The 7,500-nt window shown below is 40.0% G+C and overlaps 1 protein-coding gene across 5 annotated transcripts in view; it reads right to left on the reverse strand.

Annotated features, from left to right (window-relative positions):
• Window positions 1-7,361: 7,361 nt before the first annotated feature.
• Window positions 7,362-7,500, reverse strand: part of LOC125038702 (metallophosphoesterase 1-like) — a 31,521-nt gene continuing 31,382 nt past the window's right edge. For all 5 annotated transcript variants that reach the window (XM_047632271.1, XM_047632270.1, XM_047632267.1 and 2 more), the window contains one exon: window positions 7,362-7,500. This exon is cut by the window's right edge and continues 645 nt beyond it. The gene's annotated coding sequence lies outside the window, so the exon portion shown is untranslated.

The following is a 7,500-nucleotide window of genomic DNA, read 5'->3' on the forward strand; positions in this document are numbered from 1 at the left end:
GGAAGGAGTGAGAGGTAGGAATGAAAAGAGGGAGAGAATTACATAGAGGAGGAACAGGGAAACGAAGATATAGGGAAATAGGAAATAGATGTCTAAAGAGAAATTGAAAGACAATGGACAAAAAACAAAGGAGAAAGTTCGACATGGAAGATAAGGAGAGTTTGAGAGAAGAAACAGAATGAGAAGAGAGGGAGTGAAAGTGTATGGGTTGATTTTGATTTTTCAGAAGTATGAATTATTTAAGTGCATTTTTTCATTCAACTCCTATGTGAAATAAAAACAAACAATTACACTCTTATCCATATATATAGCATCACTTAAGGGGTTATATTAATACCTTTATATATTGTAAATATGGCATCATCAAAGACTACATTATAAAATCTTTTCCTATTTAACAGGGTGATATGTGTCTTCAGAGTCTGCAATTCTGCTGTGATTTCGAGATACAGCATAAGGAAATAGCAACTGAAAAATCTGGAAAGCCACAAACACATTTTAACACAGCATCAAAAAATGTACAGAGTATTACTGACAACAAGGAAAATGGTATCACAAGCCTTGGAGTAGTATCCTCTGACCAAGAGATAACAAAAAACATAATAAATCACCAAGAGAATGAAGATGAAATTACAGATCATGTCTTGGAAGAAAATGCATCCAATCTGCAAGGAACAAAAGATCCAGAATTACATGTAAGAACTATAAAGGGAAATAATAAGAAAGAAACAGTCGATGGAGTCACACAAGCCCAGATTTTATCAGAAAATAAAAAGACCCAAAATTATGTTAGTGGACTAAATTTTGAAGCTAACGAATCAAAACTCCACAAGATAGAGGATAATGACGGCAGTGATAGCAAAAGTACAGATTTTGTGCCACATATCACAAGTGAAAAGGAGCTAAACAAATCATCTCACTACACTAAAAGTCTCTCAATAAACACACAGCAAGTGGGTTCTCATGATGGAGCTCACGCTGTCAGAGAAAATAAAGCCTTCAGAAATAATCCTGACTACGACCATAACTTGCATACAGAAAAAAAATGTGATCCAGAAGACTTTTCCTGTGTAACTGGCAACAAAGAAGCTTACAAGGAAGAGCCCACAAGATTAAATAGCATAAAAAGTACAAATGAGACAAAACCCAATCCCATAGAGATAAGAGATACTTCCAGTAATTCTATGTTGAATTCCATTACCTCCCTGAGTAAAAGTGAACCTATATCACTACACACAGATTCAATCATTCTGGGGTCTCGGTACCAGCCAATAGATATCTTTTTTACAAACAGCCGTAACAACAGCCCATCACGAGCTTTCAAGACCATTCGTGAACTGACTAGAAAGGGCTTGAGTTTTACTATATTTTACTGGATTTATGTTGCTGCTTTTCTTTATGTTTCCTGTTACCTCCTAGGATTTATCATGCTGCCATTTTCTGTCCTGGGTTTCATTATCAAAATTGTCATAGTTCAGTTTTTCCCAGCAATAATCAGTCTACATTTTTTCCATGCAGCAGATATAATACTGGAATTTATTTATGACCAAATATCTTAGGTACTAAACGCAATTACAATGTATAATCAATAAATCCTTTAAATAATAGATACTGCAATTTCTTGTTTCTTGTATTTCTTGCTCCCCACACATTTTTATTATTTATTTATTTATTTTTTTTTTTTTTTTTTTTTTTTTCGGGGGGGGTGCATAATTATGTGCTTGCTTCCATTAGTTTGCTTCTTTTTAGTCTATATGACTTTTTAGATCCTCTTCTTCAGTCATGATTGTAACATATCACAGTATTTCCAAAGCTTCGAATCAAGATAAATACTCAGAAATTTAATTAATCTATTTCATAATCATTATATACTATATACGAAGAAGTAACATAAGTTTCGATAAATGTGTAAAATGAAACAGGTGTTTGGCATTGTATTTCAGTTATTCATATCACTTCCGGTGCAAGTATTGAGGGTTGGATGAGGTTCTGTAGGGATGGGATTACCACATAGATCAGTTAGTTTTGTTAATGCTATAGCTTGGTTTTCAGTTGTTATTGTGACGAGACGGGAGTGGTCGGGTCGGCTACGGAAAGAGACTTTGCCTACTTGTTTTTGGAGGCATTGTTGGAAGAGGAGGGTGTTTTTAGAGTAGGGAGCTGTGGGAGGGATCACGAAAAATCGGTCCCATTTGGCTGGGCTAAATAGAGTATTTAGGATTCTTGTAGAGGTGGGGGTAGTAGAAGTGCAGGGACGTGTGGAGGAGGGAGTAGTGTTGAGGGGGGTAGTGTTATTGGGAGGTGGGCAATAAGGTTGTAAGGTAGTAGTAATAAGGGGAGATGGGGTGGTTGATGAAGAAGGTTGTGGGAGTAAAAGTGTTGAAGTTGAGCATGTTGGGAGAGTAGAAATGTCTCCTGGAGGTTGGTTGTTGATTAGGGTTGATACTGTACTAGTATGCATTGATAAGGGGGTAGTTGTTGCAGTGTTCGGAGCCGTGGTCAAAGGAGAGCCGGGATTGGGGCTATTTGATAAAGGGGCAAGCCTCATTGCCCCTAAGAGTGGGGTTACGTCTTCATTATTGGCCATGATAAGCCTGGAGTATGTTGGGGAAAAAAATAGTCCACCCCTCAGAGTCCCCTTGAGGGGTAAGGGCCAGGTATGGCAGGGGAATACCGTGCCCATGGTTCCCTCAGGCCGTTCAGGACTGACATAAAGTCAGCCTTTCATCCTTTCAGCACGGCTCTCACACCTTAGGAGGTGGATAGTAGAAGGGATTGGTGAAGAAACTGAAACGAAAAGTATAAGTGGGGAAAAAAGACCATGCAAAATTAGTTGAGTCGATGGCTGAGTCCCAAGGTTGAGGAGTTCCCCATCATTGGGTCTCAGTCTTCGTCTCCTAAGCCCCCCCACGACAACAACGGGCAAAGGATTGGGGGAACAAAGAGAGGTAGAGGCAGAGGAAAAGATATGACAGCCATAGTCAAGAGTAGAGAGGATCAGTGAAGTATGGAGATTGAGGAGAGTTTTGTGGTCTGAACCCATGGATATATGAGAGAGTTTGTAGGAGTTTTCTCTTTGATGTAGATGTGGTCTTACCAGAAAAGTTTGGAGTCAAAAATGAATCTGAGGAATTTGCCTGAGGTGTGGAAGTGGAGAGGGGAATCATATAAAGAGAGTGGAGGTTGATTGAGAGAAAAGGAGAAAGATTTGGAGGTGAAAAAGCTGAAGCCATGGTCAGTGGTCTAGGAAGAGATTAAAGTTATTGCAAATTGGATTTGTTGACAGAGAGTAGGTACAGAGGGGACTGATGTATAAATGATAAAATGATCTAGATATAGGGAGGATCAGATGATAATACCGAAATTAGCCATTTATGGCTAGAAGGAATATTGTTGTACTAAGTACACTCCCTTGTGGGACACTTTCATATTGAGGAAAAGATGAGGAAGCTGAAAAGGAAAATTTGACTCAGAAGTATGATTAGAAAGGAAAGATTTAATAAATACACCCATGTTCCCTCCTCTTCCATGATATGATGGGTGGTTCTGAATGTGGTATCACTATGTAGTGTCATAAGACTTTTCCAGGTAAAAAAAAAAAAATGGCTAGTCCAAAGTGATGGCATACAAAGGCAGATGTTAGATAACTTTCTAAATGTGTCAGAGGGTTGGCTGTGCTTTGAGCACAAATTGAGAGGAAGATATAGGACTGTTGAATTCATTAGTAGTAGATTAACCATTATCTCTAGCAACCTGCACAAGTAGCTAGTCAGAGCAATAGAGGGAGGGTGCCGGATTTATTAGGTTTAAGGAAAGGTTAAATAAGAGCTCCGAGCCAGTGAGAAGGAAAGTTTCCAGTCTTCAAAATATTGTTAAAGAAAGATAGGAGGGATAAGGAGATAGATGGAAGATGTCGTAGCATACAGTAATGAATGAAGTCAGGGCCTTGAGGACTAAAGCAGAAAGTTCAGTAAAGGGGAAGGAGGCATTGTTGGGTTCTGTAGAGGATAAGGAGGAGATGGTAGTGTGTTTCTTGGCTGTTTAAATGGAATGGAATTGAGAAGAAAGGCGAGAGCCACTACTGACATGGTTGAAATATGCAGTGAGTTCAGTAGCAACTTGTAAAGGTTCAGAAATGAGTGTTAAGGATGTGGAGGACTGGGGCAGGATGAAGGTGATGTTTCCCTGATAGTTTATTGATTCTATGCTATACTTTAGAAATAGGTAATTGTGGAGACATAATTTTGCCAGCTGGTTTTAACCGAGATTCGGATTGTATGACGTAGTTGAGCTGATGCTCTTTAGACATTTATAAAGGCTGATGTTTGGCTAGGGGTATTTCACTTCTACTGAAAACTACTCCATGCCAAACACTTCAATCAAAGCATTTTGGAGCATTCAGTGTTCCACCATGGAACACATTTTGATGTGTATGGCAGGGAAGTTTGGGAAATTGCTGTGGAGGCAGCACTCAGGATATTGATTGTGAAATAGGAAAGCATGTCTGATGTGGATGAGAAGGAAGAGGGAGAGTAAAGAGGTAGGCAAAAGTACACCAGGGAAGTATTCACTTTATGGAAGGTAATCCAGAAATGATCAATGAAAGTCGAGATGAAGGGAAGAAGAGTAAAGAGAAAGGTCAAGGCATGAAAAGGTTTGAGTCCACATGTTGAAGTGGGTGGGACAATCTGAGTTGAGAAGTATAAGGTCAGTGTTAGAAAGAAACCATTCTAGGGAACAGCCTCAGGAAGTAGTGGTAGATTCACCCTAAAGAGCATGGCAACAGTTAAAATTGCAGACCATAAGGAATGGTGGCTGATGTTGAGAAAGTAAAGTATTGAAGGCATTTAAAAGTAAAGAAAAAGAAACTGTTATCCAACAATGAAGAAAGATGTGAATAATTGTGCAAGGGACCATTGTCCCTTGTCAGGAAAGGACATTTTGACAAAAGGGATTTACAAGTGTGTATTCAGGAGGGAATGGTAGGGATATTAGGGAAGGAGGAGGTTTTGGTGTGGGTGGAGGAGAGGATAGAATATACTGAGAGGGAGTTGGGGAAATACAAAGAGGAGGAGGGTGGATGTCGGCAGTCAATTTGAATGTAGCCGGAATGAGGTTAGAGAAACTGGAGGGTGGATGAGAGAGAGGAACTTTCTCTTGAGTCTTACTTTGGGAGTTTCATATGTCCTCAAGGGTTTCTGGGAGTCTGAGGAGTAAAGGATGTAGATGTGGGAAGGGATGTGTTGGAGAAAATGGGGTGGAACATTTGAATTGTCTGGTATGATAGATACATCAAGGAACAGGGAGAGACATAGAGGGTGTTGTGGAGTGTCTAGATTTAGAGTGGAAAATTAATTTGACTGGGAGATACGGGAAGTGGAGGTGGGAAGTTGAGGAGTATGGGGAAGTAGGACTGAGGAAGAAGTAGAGACTACTTGGGTAGAGTAGGGAGTGATTGAAAAACCTTGTCAGTGTGCTTCCTGTCTGGCCTCTCAGAAAGTGAAGCCAAGTTTGTATCTGAGAATTGCTACCTCAGACTCAGAACTTGTAGGCAGGGCAGCCCCTGTAAAATATATTGTAGGAACCAATGCAATGATCACATATATGTAATTGTGCAGGACAGTTTAAACAGTCATGACCAGGTTGAGCACAGAGAGGGCAACCGTGCTTTGCAGGGTGGCCAAAATGCCAGCATTTCTGACATTGACAGGGTAGAGGTTGGTATGGTCTGACGGGGCATGATTCTCCTCTGATATATATATCTTCACGGGGAAGGTCAATGTCTATGGAAGGTAATCTGATACTGTATCATAGTCAGCAAGGTAGGCCAGTAGGTTGTCTTCACAGTCTGACCAATCTTTGTCGTAGATAGGACAATCAGAGAGATGGAAACAGTTCCAGTACATGTATTATGGGAGTGGGGTTGGGCAAGAATAGGTGTGCCAGTGAAGTTGACCAAGGTAGATAGTGCATGGGCTTGAGACTCGAATGTAACTGTGACAAGGAGTAAGCAGTCAGGACGACTACAGAAGGAAACTTTTCCTGCTTGTTTATGTAAGTATTGTTGAAAGAGAAGTGTATTATCAGAGTAAGGGGCAGTTGAGGGAATCACAAAAAAAATCTGTCCCATTTGGCTGGGCTAAATAGGGTATTCAAAAGGTTTGTAGAATTGGGAATTGTAGAAGGGCGAGGACAGGTGAAGGAGGGAGTAGTGTGTAATGAGATAGTGCTGTGGGGATGAAGGCAATAGGGTTAAAGAGTTGTAATGAGAGACGAGGAGGTAGAAAATAACAATCATTCTGCAGGAAGTGGGTTGGGGGATATTGGGAATGAGGAAGGAGAATTTTTTGAAGGTCGAGTTATAACCTGAGTAGATGATTCGAGATGGGTCAAGTTTACAGTTTGTATCGATGAGGGGGTGTAGTAGCAGTGTTCAGAGCCATGATCAAAGGAGAGTCAGTGGGTGGTAAACCAGAGGAGTTAGTTTCAACAGAAAGGCTATTTGATAAAGGGACAAGCATCAATGCCCCTACTAAGGGTAGAAAATCTTCATTACTGGCTATGGTAAGCCTAAAATATGTGGGGAAGATAAAACGTCCACCCCTCAGGGTCCCCATGAGGAGTATAGGCTAGGCAATAACCAAGGGGATACCATACTCCCTGAGGGTGTCCATGACTGGCACAAAGTCAGCCTTTCATCCTTTCAACATAGCTCTTACATCCTAGGAATTGGACAGGGGAAGGGGTTGGGAAAGATAAGGAAAAGTAAGGTAGGAGAAGAAAAGACTGCAAATTTAGTTGAGTCAAGGGCTGAGGCCCAAGGCAGGGGAGATCCTCAATGTTGAGCCTGTCTCCGTCTCCTAATCCTCCTCACAACAACAACGGGCATTCTCCTTCTACAAATTCCTTCATGCAAAGGAAAGACCTCACACTCACTTTCACTTCTTCTACCAGAAACTGGTTTCTATTATAGCATTTAAAATGTACTTGAGTCATGGAAGATTCTAAATCACACACACCTCAGAAACATTCATTCACACATGCACCTACTCATTCACTCATACACACTGACACTCACATTCACTTAGACTTTCCATAATAAAGGTGTTGATACAAGTGTCTGCATCATAGGAGCATATTCAGATTGTACAAGAATCTAAATCACATTAAGGTTTGGGGTAACTGTTAAAGAACAAAAGTACATATCTACAGCAATCACTGCTAGACCTCTCTTACTACTGCATCCAGTGATGGCAACATCTTTTTATTCACTAATTGTAATATTTATTTTACTAAAATCACAATCTTCTTTACTTTAGTTAATATTTGCATGAGAAATGCATATCTGTAACATTTATAAGTGTGGTTCTTGTTTTTATTACTTCTCTGTGATAATTACACCTTACTATCTCTAAATATGCACATAAATACATGATAAATAATAGCGTACAAAGTTATAAATATGCCATAAATAAAATCAACACCATTTATAAATATGCC

The sequence above is a fragment of the Penaeus chinensis genome, chromosome 25, assembly GCF_019202785.1.
Source record: "Penaeus chinensis breed Huanghai No. 1 chromosome 25, ASM1920278v2, whole genome shotgun sequence".
NCBI lineage: Eukaryota > Metazoa > Arthropoda > Malacostraca > Decapoda > Penaeidae > Penaeus > Penaeus chinensis.